The sequence below is a fragment of the Pinus tabuliformis genome, chromosome X, assembly GCF_031772625.1.
Source record: "Pinus tabuliformis cultivar Carrire ecotype Pingquan chromosome X, CPIR1, whole genome shotgun sequence".
Lineage (NCBI taxonomy): Eukaryota > Viridiplantae > Streptophyta > Pinopsida > Pinales > Pinaceae > Pinus > Pinus tabuliformis.
This window is the reverse complement of record NC_142308.1, coordinates 18,522,051-18,540,635: the sequence shown is the minus strand read 5'-3', so window position 1 is coordinate 18,540,635 and position 18,585 is coordinate 18,522,051.

The window sequence follows — 18,585 nt, the reverse complement described above, 5'->3', positions numbered from 1 at the left end:
GGGGCAAGAAGCAAGACTTGTCCAAAATTAAATGCTTCAATTGCCACGAATTCAAGCACTATTCCACATAATGTCCACATAAAAAGTCAAGCAATAAGAACTCAGGAGGAGCAGCAGGCGAAGCTTTGACTTCATAGTTTGAGCTTGACTTCACCCTTATTGCATGCATGGCGAGCACATTGATGGGGAGCGTGTGGTACTTGGACAATGGTGCCTCGTTCCACATGAACAGGAATAGATATTTTTTAGTGACCTGGAGGAGAAAGATCTCCATATGCACATCGAGATGGGAGGTAATGCAAGGTACAACACGACCGAGATTGGTACAATCACCTTTCAGAGAGAGTCGGGCTCCCCTCTCAGACTCAAGGATGTCATGTTTGCTCATGGCTTAAATAAAAATATCATCTCAGTTGCAATGTTGGAAGACTGTGGTTACGATGTGATCTTCTGCAAAGGGAGAGCATTCCTAAGACAGATAGCCACGAGATAGGTGAAGCGGATCAGGGTTCGTGTGAAGAACCTGTATAAGCTTGATGTGGAAGATTGTGTTGCATTAAGCATAATGGCGGAGAAGGTGCAAAGTCGCGATGCCAGTGAACTTTTGCATAGAAGACTTGGCCATTTGCATCATGGCACCCTAAATATTATGCAACATATAACTGTAGGCCTCCCTAAAGGAGCACTTGAGAAACAAGATACATGCAAAGGGTGTACCTTAGGAAAGTACATAAAAGCCACATTCCATGATCAAGACAACAAAGCACATAAAATCCTTGAAAGGATCCACTCTTATGTTTGTGGACCTGTCTCGGTAGCCTCTATTGCAAGGCACAAATATTATGCTATCTTTGTAGATGATTTCTCATGGAAGTGTTGGATCTTATTCACGCGGAAGAAGGATGAGACATTCTCCAAGTTTGAAGAATTCAAGGCATTGGTTGAGAAAGAAATCAACAAGAAGGTGAAGGCTCTCAGGAGCGATAATGGAGGTGAGTATGTGTCAAATGAGTTTAAAAAATTATGTGCAAAAGAAGCTTTCGATGGGAGTTGACAACACCCCACAACCCACAATAGAATGAGGTGGCTGATAGAAAGAATTGTAGTATTGTGGGAGCAGCGAGGGTGATGTTGAATGACCAAGGCCTACCACTGCATTTGTGGGCAGAGAAATGCAACACAACAATATACTTGCAAAACTAGAGTCTTCATCAGATTTTAGGAATGATTACATTGGAGGAGGCTTTCTCAGGGAGAAAGCCAGATGTGTCTCACTTCAGGGATTTTTGAGCATTTGTTTACTACCATGTCTCCAAAGATTCTAGGAAGAAGCTTGGGTCAACAATTGAGTTGGGGTATTCATGGGTTACATAGAAACTCCTCACAACTACCATGTGTACTTACCATCCCTCAAAATGAAAATTGTGTGAAGGGATGTAAAGTTTGATGAGGAAAAATTGATGTGGTGCTCTCTTGAGAGGGAGCTTTAGATTCTAAAGGGAGAGAAGCTTTTAGCTCCAAAGGAGGAACCTCAAGAATTTGTGGAGCAACCACGAGATGAGGAACAAAGAGTGGAGACTACCACTCAAGCAGAACCATCCAGGGAAGGAAGAAAACAAACCATAGAAACTGGGAGGCTATTACATGATGCTAGAGAAAATGTGGGAGCACCCACTTCATAGCGCAAGCAGAGAAGGTCACTAGAATGGTACACTGGCTACATGGCTCTAATGACTAAGCTAGAAGAGACTGAGTTATCCCCTTTCGAGGAAGCAATGAAGCAACCTATATGGGTTGATGCAATGGTCGATGAATCTGATTCCATTGTAAAGAACAGTGTTTGGGAAGTGGTCCCGAGACCAATAGATCAATTAGTTGTGGGTTTGAGATGGCTCCTCAAGGTAAAGCATACGATAGACAGAAACATAGAGAAATATAAGGCCAAATTTGTGGCCAAGGGATTCTCTCAAGTTGAGGTAATTGACTATGAGGAAACCTTTTCTCCTGTAGCAAGGTATTCATCCATTAGATCAATTCTTGCACTGTTTGCGCAGATGGGGTGGAAGATCCACTAGATGGATGTAAAATAACATTCCTCCATGGAGTTATTGAGGAGGAGGTGTACATCAAGTAACCAGAAGGTTTTGAGACCTTTGATTGAGAGTCGCATGTGTGCAGATTCAAGTGAGTGTATGGTCTCAAGCAAGCACCCCGTGCTTGGTACACCAAGATTGACAACTATCTCACTAGTTTGGGCTTCACCAAAAGTGAAGCAGATGCAAACCTTTATCATATCTTGGTAGAAGGTAAATTGTTAATTATTATCTTATATGTTGATGATTTGATTTTAACGGGTGATGATAAGTTGATCAGATCTTGCAAGGAGGACCTTGCAAGAGAATTTGAAATGAAGGACATGGGACTCATGCACTACTTCCTTGGATTGGAAGTATGGAAAGGAGATGGGGAATTGTTTGTCTCTCAAGGCAAGTATGCAAATGAGATACTAAAGAAGTTCCACATGGAGAGTATCAAACCCATGGAGACACTTCTAACAACCAACTGGAGGAAAGAGGATGCTACTTTAGGTGAAGTCATGGAGGCTACCATTTATCGACAATTTGTGGGTTCACTAATATATCTTGTGAACACTCGACCATATATGTGCTATGCAGTTAACCAACTTAGTCAAGCTATGGTTAGGCTAACCAAATTATTTTGAAGGGAAACTAAGCATGTTCTAAGGTACCTTAGAGGCACCACCTAGTTTGGACTATGGTACAAACAAACAAAGGGAGTGAAGTTGTATGGCTTCATAGATGCATATTGGGTAGGGATTCCATCAAACCAGAAGAGTACATTAGGAGGAATTTTCAGTGTTGGGTCTGCAGCGATTTCCTTGTACAAAGGAAGCAAAGATCAGTGGTAGTCAGCTCAACAGAAGGAGAATACATGGTTGCCAGTCAAGCAGAATGTGAGGTGATATGGATGAGAAAGATTCTTGTGGGACAATTTGGTCAAATGATGGATTCTACTGTGATAATAAGAGTTGCATCAAGCTCTCTGAAAGTCCAGTCTTTCATGATCAATCCAAGCATATATATATTCTATATAACCATCTACGGGATTGTGTGGAGAGGTATGTAATGTTGAAATTCAAGTTCCATAGAGGCAGGATCAATGTAGTTGATAATCCCTTTCTTGTTGAGAGGGAGTGTTGAAAGTGCAGCAAGAAAAATCTTAGTGTGATTTGGTTTGGTCAAACCAGAGAAAATTCGAATTTCCATTTCAACAGACAACTTGTATGAGTTAACTTGAGCCACATGGATTTTGTCACCCTGTTAGTTTAGTTAATTCAAGTTGGAAGACTTGAGTTCAGTTAAACATGAGTGATTGCTAATTTGTAGCAATCTAATTTAGTTAAATTGAGTTATTGTTAGTTAAACTAGTTATAACTGTAAGAAGAACTACTAGAAGGTCAAGTTGTGCAGTGTGACTTCAGTCACACTCAGTGATCATCCAATTAACTGATCAATCAACCCAAAATAATTGTTGCATGCAGAGAATTCGAGTTACCCAGTTGAGGTGGAGATTCCAAGGCAGTGTACTATCAGTTGTAGACTATTCCAATGTGTACATGTGGTGCATGCAGTCAGAGGATCAACCTAAAGGAATTGCACAATCCAATTGAGGGAATTTCCTAATTAATAGGGGTCTAATTCCTCAAGGAACAACACAAGAAAATAAGAGCTTGGAGGGCTTGAAAATTGGCTAAGTGTTGGCCATAGTTAGTGAGTCAAGTAGGGGGATAGACTATACACTTGCAAGTTGTGCTTAGGCTTGAGCAAGCATATGTATTCATCTCTATTGAGCAATCGCTTTCCCCTAGATAATTCTTTGTGTATGTATGTTATTTCTTGATGCATGTTTATGATATGTGCTCTACATTGTGAATTTTGAAACATTAATTTCAAATCTTAATCTGAACAAATCTAACACTGCAAAATTTTGGAATTCGAACAGATCTTCTATTACAAAACTTAGCTTTTAAATATGAAAGGTTTTCCTTATCAGATGTGCTTTGCATTCTAATTTTATCTTTAGAATCACACAAACTCAGGTTTATTTTATTCTTGCAATTATAACTTTAATAACCAACCAATAAACGGGCATTTGTGTATGTATTCTTAGTTACCATTTGAATTAATTTTAGTTGTATTGTACTTTCGATTTTTCAAATTTGTTGTAGGCAAAGGATTAAGAGAAATCCAAATCATCTCTTTAGTGGAACAATTCCTATCATTTGAATGCACATGTGACTCTTTGTATGGAAGACAAATCTATCATTTTCGGTATAAGCCTTGGCAGTTATGTGATCTTCGAATAAAATATAAGTCTTGGCCCTGAATAAGAAATTGAAGTATGTGTCGATTGTCCCATACTTTCAGCGGGAGCTGCTTTTGATCAACAATAAATGTGATATTTCATGATGAATAAACTCCATATAAATGGATTGGTTTGCACTTACACTTTATGAAGAGACAACACTCTTAACAATTTCCATATAAATCAATTCGTTTGCATTTTATGAAGCACATTTTCAGTCCAAACTTTGTACACCACCAAATGCTTCTAACTTACAATCGCTTCCAAAATACTCGTTAACGTTGGTGCATGGATTGATTAGCCTATTTCAAATTTCAATTAGAAGGTTAGATCAAGTGAAGACACGCTAATAATATTTATAATATTTGGCTGGTCGTTCACATTCTTTCTGCAAAATGATTTAATTGACTTGTCTGTTAAAACCCAAAGAAGATTGGACCAGGGGAAGACACGTTAATAATATTTATAGTATTTGGCCCGTTGTTCACATTCTTTCTGCAAAATGATTAAATCGACTTGTTTGTTAAACCCAATAACATATTATTATTCACATGATTTTAATATTTTGGTTGAATCGACTGGTTTTACTCGGCGGCCAAAAAGGGTTTCTCCAAAGCTTTCCCGTGTTACGTGATGCTGGTCAAATTTCAATTTCAATTTTAGTTTTATAATGGAAATTGATAAAGTAATGTGATTCATGATTTTTTTCAATGACAATTTAAAACTCGCGGAAATTGGTTATTTGATTCTTTACTATTGATATTTATACTATGATAACTCTTATCTTATAGGTGGTTTGGCATAGAAAGGAACAATAATATAAATTTAAATTGATTCTATTAATTAATAATTGTTAGTGCAAATTTTCTAATCAATATTACCAAATGGTTTGTAATTAGTCTATGACCTAATCAAATCACCAACACAAATTTTAATTAATTTTGTGTAAACAAATTATTATTTAATTTTATTCCTCTTTAGCTAAATTGTGATTTGTATAATGTTTGTAGACTAATTAAAAGTAGAAATGGTGTTGAGGAACTCAATTGTAAACACTATAATAATGTAGATATCTTACCTTGGAAACCTTTTTGACAAAACCATCTAGAAATGACCTTTGTTTGGCTCTTCTTATGCTTTAGGAATTATTACAAATAGAAACTATAAACTTGTAGATTAAGATTTTGAGTATTTTTACTCTTAAGCTTCACATTCTTAGTATTTCTTTATTTTCTTTTGTGCCATTAATATTGCAAGCTTTCAATTTTCCATGGGTAAATTTATTTAGACCCTTTTTCACCTTTGATTGATTTGATTCCTTGTTGATGCAACTTGAGGTGCATGTGTATGCACTATGCCAATTGAAGGGAGCACCCTAGTGAATTGAAATGTGCATACACATAGAAATAAAAACATATTTTTATTCGAGTAGGAATTAAAATACATCCAACTTGTGCAAAAACACCTATAGCATAAGGACACACAACCATGAAAAATGGACCTCAGACCATTCAACAAAGACAACTACCTAGTCTCCTTAAATATATGTCCACAAAAATAAGTGATCAATAAGCACCTAGTCTATAGAGATTTTATATCGAATAATGTCATATATATATATATGTATGTATGTATGTATGTATGTATGTATGTATGCATGTGTGTATATATATATATATATGCTCACAACACAACAAATTTGGCTTTGTTTGAAAAGTTTTGTTCACGATGAGATCTCATGATGTGCTCAATCTAGTTTGATTGAATTCCCATAGGTGCCACCTAAATGTTCAATAGTTCACCTTCGTGACAAGGGGACAAATATACATATTTCATACTCCTTGGAAGGAATGTCACTTAGTAACTCATAATTCATTCAGTTGATCAGGGTAATTTGGATTAGAATCCAACTCAGAATAGTTTCCTTGAAATCCAATGAATATGTATCTATCTCTCATTCAAACATCATTAAAAATCCCACACGAAGGAAACAAACAATCAATCCAAAAGTTTGCTAGTGCATCATCGAACCTACGTAGCCAACATCACAAAACTTCGTCATTGTCATAATGAATTTGGACCACAATCTTGAATGTTTCCACTTGCTCTCCTTAAGTGTATTGGCTACCCACCCTTATTGGGTTGTTTGAGTTGGGCACTGTAATAGTGTCACCAACTCACCACTCACTTATGAAAGTTATCCTATGCCACAGTGTCACTTATGGAATAATGAAAGTGTTGCTTCAACTACAGTTTGCACTAGATCTCCAATATCCCAACATATCACTTAAAAGCTCTAAAAGATTTGGCTCATGAAGAACAACATCTACTGCCACTTATGAAATATTAAAACACTTTTACTACACTATGCTTGCTTGACTAGAGACTCTCCATCGCGGACCCCCACATTGATTCCATGTGATTATGATCGCGGAGAGGACGCAAAAGATAGCTCATCTTATAGTTTTACTTTTTTGGTCATCTTATATGTCCCATAAGATCTCCTTAGTGATATCTCATATATACAAATGCTATGGCATGTATAGGTTAAGGACATTTGATTTCAGAGTTATGAAGATTTTATTGTGAGCGTTCCATACAATTTCAAACCAAGATTCATAATTCAATAAGTCATTTGTGTGTTATGGCTATTTTTTTTGCTTATGATAAATATGTGAAAATTTTAAACATAACTATGTTATTGAGGGGTAATTTTGTAATAAATTAATTTATTATCAAAGAACCAATTATAAAGAGCAAAATTTTAAACATAATTTTTCTTGAAATAAAATATAACTACATAAAAAAGAGTAAAAAAAATTATATGACAAATAAAGATGAATCCAAATTCCAACCCAACTAACTTTAGAAGAGAAACATAAATTAATTTATTATCAAAGCACCAATTTTAAAGAGCAAAATTTTAAACATAAATTTTCTTGAAAAAAAATATAGCTAAGAGTAAAAAAATTATATGACGAATAAAGATGAATCCAAATCCCAACCCAACTAACTTTAAAAGAGAAACAAAAAGCCTCGCATGTGGTTCATCACCCAATGAACCAATAAAAACTCATAACCATAATTAGGCCGATAGGCCTTCCTTTGAAAGGGACTTTCGTCGTCCCTTTGTTTCTCGTGCTGACACGTGGAGAGTTCTGCAATCGCATTTTGAAAAGCAGGGACTGTTTGTTTGTATTCTTTTCCTAGCGCGTGCACCCGTTTCTTCTGCCAGCAGCCGCCCTTTCCTTTCGCCCGCCATAAATCTAGCAAGCGGCGAGGTTCCCTTTCAACCTAAATAAAAGCAAACCAGGTTCACAGTGGGGTACAGGGACCTTGTGAGCGACGAGAATCAAAGAAAACCTGAGCGAGAATGTAGGTAACCGTCACACAAAGCCCGACACTCCAGAGTAGAGTAAAGACCGGTTTAATCTGTATGAGGAAGTGGATGCTTCTGGGAATTGATTGAGAAAACCGAGCGGCGTCGTCTATTCATGGAAGGCGGTTCTCTTCCGCAGCTTATGCATTCTTAAGCTCCAGTAGTAATGGCGCATTCTGTTTTCGGAGAAAGATGCGGTATGGTGCCTTCTGTCAGTTTGGTAGCTACCCAGTTATGCGGTCCCTGTTTTGCGGTGCACAGCTGTTCTGATGCACGATCAACTGTTCTGCGGTTTCCGTGCTTCCATGACCGGGAGCCTTCTTGGATCAAACTACCGGCAGTCTTGGATCAATCTCACATAGTATAGCACTGTTCAAACTGACAGAGGAGCCTGGTTTGACAATCTCACGAGCGGGTAACGGAGCTGGAAATCGAACCGGAAGAAAACATCTGCAGAACATCATTTCTTCCAGATCAGGTCATCGTCTCTCTCAGTCCTCTTTAATTTTGAAGCTCTCTCAGTCCTCTTTAATAGATCCTTGTATATGCCTCTCAGGTTTCCTAATCCCTGTTGTAGTTGTGGGAATTACCTGGGATTTCTCTTTGGGCTTTCCATCTAAATGAATGATTCAAATGAAGGTGCCTCTACCTTTGTGATTGTGATTTCTGATTCCTTTTAGTAGACACCAAAGATGGATGCCCACTATCGTTTGGCTGGAATCGAATGAAGTGGAAGTTAGAGGCATAGAAACTTTGTACAGAAACTAAATGATTTCTCACAGCTGTCATCTTCTGCATTCTCTGATTGTCGCTGCTTATACTCAACATTCAATGGTTATGGTCAGCTGTTTGATGTGGAGTAGTCTTTTCATGACGGTAGAGCTCCAAGAGTTCCAGTGTCGAAAATGGTTGGCGATATTTCTCTTTTGAAAGGATATACGCAGATTACATAATTGATCTTAGTTAATTCGAATCTATATTATCTGGATTGGTAAGCCCAAATACAAGACCTAATTGCTTTTACGGTAATTTGAATCTACAATTTCTGGAGTAGTATTTGGCGGTTGTGAGGTTATCTCTGTTTGCAATTTCATGATTAAGCGTTACTGTTGTCTAGAGATACTTGTATGGTGTGATGTTAATAATGATTACAGATATAAACTAAATCCGTTTTAGTAAAAGCATCAGTGGTGGAAAAATTAGGGAGGATAAATCATGATCAGTGGCGTAGGGGATGTAACTGACTGACAGTATCTTGTTTTTTGGTATGCGAGGTCAATCCTAGAAGTAACTCTTATAAGCTTTCTAGCCACAACTTTGTCAGAATTATAATCCCACTGTAAACAACAAAACTCGTGATCCTTATTCAATCACCACACTCTCCTAGCAGATCAAAAGCACTAATATTCATGCTTCTAAGTTCTAACACAAGATAAAATAAAACTGAGATCTCCTACAATATGAGCCAACTTCAAGGTTCATCTTTGTTGAAGTGGGTTTTGGACACTGGTGATTCTCTACAATATTAGGTCATCCATACAAAGGATACATAACAAAACATAACTACACAAGAGAATAGACAGTCTCCATACCTTTACCGTTGAGGCAACCACATGTGTTGCAATCCTTGATGTGCAGAGTCCTAATACCAACTTGCTATAGCCATGTTCAATAGCAACCTGCAGGAAATTTTGAAAATATATTAGAAGTGGCTAAGATTCGAGACGTAGTGAAAGGTCCTCAGCTTGTAGTACTTGTAAAGATGGGGAATGTATGGCATTTTGTAGTGCCCACTCTAGTTCTCTGACCCTAATATGACATTATTTTAGATACTTTATTCTAGGAGGACCTCAGGTTGAGGATCCGGGCACATGACACGATTATTAGCGATTGAGATATTCATGGTTGTGATGTTTATGAATGCTTTCCATTGATATTATGATAGCATGAATGGTTATGTATCTTATCTATCGGTATTTTGATGATTGCAACATTAAATAGTTAAGTTTGGTCTCTATTTGAATTTATGATGATGAGGGTAGTAAAGAATATGTATGCTCTCTACTAAAAGCATGATGATGATAAATTTGATGAATAGGTATATTTCTATTGATGTTACGACGTTGATAGCTTAATGAACATGTATGTTTCCATTGATGTTTAATGATGATAGCCATGATGGATGTGTCCCCTATGTTGACTACTTTCTTTAGTTCAGGCTTACAATGGACAATGATGTGAATGACTAGGAATTGTTAATGATGCTATTATGACAATGACTAACATTGAAAAACCTTGTTACTAATGATTATTGAGTATGGCAGGAAACCATCAGAGGCACTCGCATATGACGAGTTGATGACACCTAGTTTGATGAAAATTCATATTATTTTATCTTTGAAAGTCTAAGTCGATCTTGGAATCTGCCATATATGTTTAACTATATTCTGATGATATATTAATGGTTGCGGGAACAGATTAGTTGCTTGACCGAATGACTCACATATGGGTGATGGGGTTGTACAAGTGGATGGAACTACATGGGAGGGGTGGGACAGTGTCCCTGATCTCACCCACTAGCACTCCCGCCGTGACTTGGGCTGGAAAGGTTAAAACACCTTCGCCTTGAAGATCACGATGCCATGAGGGCAGGTCCCAAAATTGGGTCGCTCATGAGGATTTTACCGGGGGGCGCGCATCAAGGCGGATTCCTTGATCCCCGACACCATTAGTCTCACTATAGCAGGAAACACAAGAGATGACAGTGGTCTATGACATTGCACTATAATTTCCCCTCGTAGTCACTGGATGCTTGAAGGGCAAGTGGTGTGGCACCCTTGGAACTTCAGGGGAATTTCTTGAAGGGCACGACCAACTTGGCACCCTTGGCATCACAATTAAACTATTAGGTGTGGCACCCTTGGAACTTCTAGGGAAGTTCTTGAAGGGCACAACCAAACTTGGCACCCTTGGCATCACAAATAAACTATTAGGTGTGGCACCCTTGGAACTTCTAGGGAAGTTCTTGAAGGGCACAACCAAACTTAGCATCCTTGGAATCATTAAAAATAAATAATAATAAATAAATATAAGCAAGGAGTGAAAACTAGGTAAATTTACATCAAGGGTAAATGATGATTAGAAACCAATGTAATTAAATCAAAAATAAAACTTGGAATAAGGAGGATCATAGGAAGAATTAAAATAGAGTACCTTAAAAACGCTACCCTTCCCATTTTGGAAAATACTAGGAAGATTATGTGGTTTAATTAGGAAAAAGGGGAAAGAAAAACATAATGGTAAGGATAAAGATTAATCCTAAACTAATTTAAACCTAATTAAGAAAAGAGGAAGGTGAATTAAAATGAGAATAATAAATTAAATTTAGAAAAATGTAGAGAAGCTCCATGTGTCAACAACCAACATAAGAATATCCATCTAGGAGATAACCTGAGTTAAATTAGGGAGTAGATTGGGGATAAAATCTTGACTCATTAATTGACTTCAAGTTATGAACACAAATTAAGGAATAAAAGGGGGGAATAAAGAGACAACTAGGAGAAGAAATAGGAATCTTGTTGAGGTGAGGAAAATATTAGTTTTAAATAAAAATTTAAGTAAATAATTTTGGGAGAACCTTGATGTGAGAATGACACATGGGTGGGTGAATAATCAAGCTATTGAATTATAAAAAAATAGTTAATTATGCATGACATGACAAGTGTCACCTATGAGGACTCCTAGAAAAGAAGGGGCAAGCCATGGGAGAAGGGACTTTTTGGGGAACCCTATTGTTGGATGGATGAGATGTTGTCAGAGCAGTGATTACGAAGCTATAGTGAGTTTGGTGAGGTAGAGGATTTTTAGAGAGGGGACTCTTGAGCCAAGGTGTGCTCTCCTCTACTAGCTAGTGCTTTCCTCCATTGTACAACCCCATTACAGCTCGGGGGTCCGCGGGGAAGAAGAGTACCCAAGGAGTAGGCTGGGAGGTTAACCGGTGGGTCTTCGCATTTAGATCAAGTGCGTCAGCATTCACTCGCGGAGGTGACCAGCTACAAGGGAATACTAGCAATAGCAGAGCAAGTGGAGTCTCGCCTTCTGGTGAACGGTACATATGTATTTCATTACTATTGATCTTAGTTAAAAGTATGAAAATGTTATGATATGTTTCCTGAAATGAGTGGCAGGAATGTGTGTGCTAAATAAATTTGAATTTCAATGCGTTTCTTTTCTGGTTGTATTTGTTGTTTAAAAAAAAAAAAAATGTATATAGTCTTAATCTGGTCCTTACACATTTCTAGAATTACCTTCTATAAAACTTGCATTCTAGGTAACCTAGCAGATCTTCCTTTCCAGTTGTGTCATGCACACTTCCTAACAAATCCAACAGCTTTTCTTTGGAATCTGCAGAATCAGACCAGATGCTTTCAATTGGGACAATATGCGTTTGCTCTCCTGGATTTGCTTTACCAGAAACAGTGACTCATGATCCTTATTCAATCACCACACTCTCCTAGGAGATCAAAAGCACTAATATTCATGCTTCTAAGTTCTAACACAAGATAAAATAAAACTGACATCTCCTACAATATGAGCCAACTTCAAGGTTCATCTTTGTTGAAGTGGGTTTTGGAAGCGAATCCAAATGCCCTTAATGTATGTAGGATATTATTAAGAAAACCTTGGTACTATTTGCCTTGCAGGCATGTAAAGGACAGACTCAGTATTGCATTTCTAAATTTGCACCTTCTGTTCTATTTAGGTTTGAAGCTATTTTGCGTAGACACTGCCTTCTTAAATGAAAGGTTACTTGTCAGAAAACACTTGAGGAGAAATTTTGTGTAGAAACTGCTAAACTTTCCATAAGATAGCAAAACAGAGAACACTTTGCAGAAAGCGAAATTCAAGGAGGAGCACTCTCACACATGTAGTGGCAATTTAACTAAGTACCTTGAAATTAAGAGTTATTTGAGGAAACATTTTGCATGTAATGCTCTGTATCGGTGAGGGTATGTTTTCACTTGTGCAATAAGTAATGTGTGGAGCTGATTTGGAGGACTCTGTGTGTCACTAGGACCAACAAAATAATACCCATGGTGCCTTGATTGCCAGTGTATATGCCTGCAGCCATGCTAGAACTTTTACTTTGACATCGAGTTGATGTAATTCCATGTTTATTAGGCACCGATATGTTCTCACCATGGCTTGGGAGGTCTGTACTAGCTGCTTAAATTTTTTTGAACATTACCTGCAGCCTGCTCCCTATTTTGTTCAGAGGCATATTTTTCTGTTTTTCCAGGACACAATTGGGGCTAGAATTTGGGCACCTAACAAATATGGTGTATATGCTTTTGAAACCTAAAAGTCTCCAAATCAAAAGCCTACAAGCATGAGTAAGATATATATTCATAATCCTTTCTGATACATTTTTTATTTTCACTTTTTTATTTTCACAGCTTCAACTGATATCCTAGAGGATAACATCTCGAGAATGTTCTTCAGCCATCCTTCCGAGTCTATAGTTAACTCAGTAGCTTCAACATTACCAAAATATCCTACATGGAGAAGTTGAAACCTTCATATATTGTTCTTGGCAAAAATTAATCTACAGAAGAGACTATTATGGCATCATATTTAAGCTGTGATTTGGGAGCTATCATAGTGCCTTCATGCACCACTTTGTGAAAGCATAGATTCATTGACTGGAGAATACCCTTCCTGTTTGAAAGATAATTGTTGTGGATACAAAACATATGCTCTTACAACTTTTCAATAGCATAAGGTGTGCACTTCTAGGTATACAAACTGTTTACTATGCACCCATTATCTCATTGTGCATGGGGAGTTCAGCACTTGCTGCTTATGGTTTTTTTATCATCCTCACTTAACACATGTTGTTTCAGTGCAATTGTTAAGCACTCACCCCTAATTTCCTCTGTGGTGAACATGTCTCCAACATCAACATATGCTGGTTTCCAAGGAGAACACAGTCCGTAGTAGGGGCACGTTCTCATGATCTATCTATTTATTGGGCTAAGGCTCCTCCCTATTTCTCTTTAACACATGTCATTCACCTCTGAATTTTGCATGTGTGGTGCATAAGAAACTGACATACTAACAATACCAATAGACAAAACATGGTGTGAGCACACATTTTTAGAGCAAATTTCCATTGTCCACACCTAAGGATAGGTAGGAGGCGAGGTCATCGGAAGCCCTTCGTTTCAGTGCATGAAATTACATAAGTTGGTAAGGCTAAAATTATATTGAAACTGCCCACATCCTTTCCCCTTTCACATCATACTCCATTTGCCTCTTTTTAACTTTGTACAAAAAGAAAATGGGAATTGATTTACTCCTCTTTTCCAGATCGCTGCATTTAGATGGGTTGGTCAGGCTGCAAATAAATAGAAACTGCCCATGATAGTCTGCAATCTGGCCATTGTTGTGTGACTGATGGAATCTGCTCTTATTACAAACATCAGCTTGGCCCCATATAGTTCTTCTATATGCCTGGACTGAACGAATGTGTGAACTTCCAGATTCAATAGCTATACATGGTGTTTGAATAGCGTGTTCGCTATTGCATAATAAGAAAATGCTCAAAAATTTGAACATCCCAGTAGCACTTTGCTCCGCGGAACAGCAAAGGCAGAAAACTCCTACTACAACAGAAGATGAGCACCTGCCTGCAAAGGTGCTCTTATGCAATGAACAAAAAGTTATGCTCACCAGCAACTTATGGGTACATGCAGGCCTTGTCAATGGCGCACTTGGGAAGGTCATCTCAATATTTTATTCAATTGACTCAAAGCCCCCAGCATTACCATCCTTTGTGGTTGTTGACTTTCGACAATACAAAGGAACACCGTGGGACATTTCACACCCAACATATGTACCCATTCCTCCCATCACAAGGGGTGCACGCCGTCAGATACCACTTCAAATGGCATGGGCTTTAACGATACACAAGTCACAAGGAATGACATTAGACAAAGCAACAGTGGACATCGGCACCAGAGAACGGCAAGGGCTAACATTCACTGCAATTTCAAGAGTGCGGTCTCTAGCAGACATACACATCAATCCAGCATTCCCATTCTCCCGCATTGCACAGATGCACAAGAATCCATATCTTAAGCGTAGACAGCAAGAGGAATCATTCCTTGCATCAAAATCTATTGAGGATAATACACTTTAACCAATCGTACAACCTGTCATCCAGAATTACCCACATGGTAAACACCACTCACTACATAACGAAGTTTCACATATATTTGCTTGCTATTACATTTAGTTTCATATGATTTTATACTCGTTTGGAATCGTTAATTTATTTTGAATATTCAAACAAAATCGCCAAACATATTCATTGTCACTTACAATGTTTCCTTTTTGGATGGCAACAGGTATGAATACATGCTACCTACGAAGGTTGTATGAGTGTTGCGAAGAAATTCAGCAACAAGAACTTACGCTACAAGATATGCAGACAAGGATCCTGCCACAACAATCAATGCCACTCTACTGTTTGCGCCCAACCATTAAGTTGTTAAAGAAAATAAGGAAAATACTTAAGATAACAATTCACATTCATGAAAGGGATGCACACAGGCAAATGCGCCATCAATTGCAAGAACAACTCGCACAATATGGCACCACAATAAACACTCACTGGTGTTGCCGATGCCATGACCCATCATGCATATATGATTAGCTACTCATGCTCAATCACATCTCTACATAATAGAATGCTTTTATTGTACATATGTTTAGAAGCCAACAAATACTTTCATTGTATATATGTTTAGTTATATCTTCCAGACACATCTCCATGTCTAGAGTGACTTATCCCTGTCGACTTCAGGGTCTTCAGATTATTATGGAAGTTGAGCATTTTAGCTCTGGACCAAACTCTGTTGTTTTGTTCTCGTTTTGTTAAGATCTATTTATGCAAATCATGGAATTACAGTGTTTAAATTTCTCTTCATAGTTTACAGTGATTATATTCTCCACAGAGTTTTGTATGACTGTGAATGTAATCAGTAAATAGGTTGGGCGTTCTCTTTTCCTTGTAGTATACATATATGCATTTTGGTATTTTATGGCTAAACACTTGGTTTGAAATAGTTCTGCAACCATCTCTTGCATGTTCGGCATGTAAATAATTCCATTTCTGAAATCACAAAGGAATCTTGTCTGTGCAACAAATATGCATACAGTTTTTAGACTACAATGCCATTTCTTCCTCTCTGTGGTGTCATGTTGGTGACTGGAAAAATTGAAGGCCTCTAACATACCATTACTGTTGTTGACCAAGTTAGGTTCACAGGTGAAAATAGTAATTGATTAAACAAGATGTCAGTCATGCAACTACCTTGATGTTCTATTGAATGTGGAAGAAGGAGCATTTTCAAAAGGGAAATGATCATCATGATAAAACCTGGACCATTATGTTTGACAAATTTTGAGCTTCGCTGTTTAGTCTTTCAGTGAACACAATTGATTAAGAAGCTTGCTTGACTGAAAAGCGTGACATATATTGGACCCGGCCCTGAATAAGGGGTCCTGTATCTCAAAATCGAGTTCCAAACTCTTTTTCCTTGTTTCTTCAATAACAGTAGTGGCATCTGCCTGTTTTCCATGACAGCAAAGGTTACTGATCAGAAAATTGTAAGTACCAATACGTGGCACCAACTTATTCTTTAAGATAGCATCCAATATCTCAATCTCTCTGCTGAAGTCAACTATTTATCAAGTGGGTGTCAAAAGATTCACGGCCACATCCCAGCATGGGATTAACGAAGGTTTCAATATATATTTTGTTGCACCTATAATAAAATTCACAGCATTGACAAAGCCTAAACTACATGCAATGGCTTCTGTAATTGAAGTTGCTACCTGTAATCAACAGTCCCACATGCATTACTCTTCCTTTCCTCTATATGTTACTGAAATGGCATCCTTGGCCTTGTTCATGTCCCAACAGATGTGGTTTATAGAGGTCTTATCTTCATCCATCATTCACAATATTGGACCAATGGCTTTAAAACATTATTATACCTTCACTAGCCTCCCTGCATTAAAAGTCATTTAAATGATACAAAAAAGTGGAAGGAGGTTTCAATATATATTTTGTTGCACCTATAATAAAATTCACAGCATTGACAAAGCCTAAACTGCATGCAATGGCTTCTGTAATTGAAGTTGCTACCTGTAATCAACGATCCCACATGCATTACTCTTCCTTTCCTCTATATGTTACTAAAATGGCATCCTTGGCATTAAAAATCATTTAAATGATACAAAAAAGTGGAAGGGATGTTGCTGTCATATCATCTAACAGTTGTATGGAGAATGGTCATATGATATTTCTTCTTATCAACTGCAATGTCCATGTTCACAAAAGCACATACAACAAATCATAGCTGTAGGTTATGATTTGCAGTGTCTGAATGATATACTACTCCATAATCAAAGAGAAGATCCACAAGGAGAGGTGGTTAAGGCATCATGGCTTCAACTAGACACAATGTTGTGAAAAGTCAAAGACGATATGGACCCATAGATTGAGAATTATTTTTGTAGTTGACATAAGAAAATTTCGACATCAAAATATGGATCAGTTTACTGGAGTCTTTGTAAGGCCACTGGAAGTTTGCAGCTGAAGATAACAAGGAACATTCTCTAATGAAACTAAGCTTCCACACTCCAAACTCCAATACCATGTTTGCTGAGGACATTGCTATCCTTACACCTGGGATTGTTGCTAAAAGGAGGAGAGGTAATTCTGTTATTTGTATCTTGCCTCAACCATTTAATGAATTTACTAGGGTTCTTGCAATGTGTGGTTATGTGGAGATTCAACTAAATAAAAATGTAACAGTAGCACATCAAGAAGGATTGCTGACGAAAAATTCCCTTCAGAAAAAAGGTAATAAAGAATATTATCAAATATCATCTGCAGCTGGAATTTAGTCCACAATGCATCGTATTATGTAGATGTCAGGAAAGAAAAGTGAGTGCATTGATGCTCCCGTGAACCATGCTAGAGACTAGCCAATTGCTCTTTGTTCCATGGAAAACAAGGTTCAGGTGCCAAAGAAACAGAGCAGGGGAAGCAATGGTTAAATGACAATCCTTATCTGATAAAGTTTGAAATAAAAAATTCTGGAACATGCAAAGGAAGCAATCCAACCTTTTTGTAATCAGAAATTTTGTAGCCATGCTATGCACACTCAATATTTTTTATCTGATAGCTTGGGTGTTTTTGGGCCAGTTTCCCATCAGGCGACCCATAACACTCGAAAAGACATGAATAGATTTTGCATCATAATATAAAGTTGATCCATTACACACACAAAAAAATATTATACATGCGAATTTCACATTATCTAACATTCTTCCTAAACCAAGAGAAAAGTAAGAATGCTTCATGCGAATTTCACATTATCTCACATTCTTCTTAAACCAAGAGAAAAGTAAGAATGCTTTCCATCTTAGCCCATAGGAAATAGTATGTAATATGGAACCCAAAGGATAGTAAATAGTATAATCACCAACATCCTTCTAAACAAATGTAAATTAAGCATGAAAGAGAGATGCTTACAAAGGTGAGGTGCCTTGCCTAATACCATGATTACCATGTCTGGTTTGTTGCTCACCAAAAACAGTTACAAGACTGGCATGGTGATGCTCCCAGTCTCCACGATATTAATGGCAATTCACATTTTATCAATACACGTACCAAAGGAATTATAGTTCATGGAACTCGGGATCCTGTGGCTGGCTCGTTTGACGTAGTACAGAATAGGCCAACA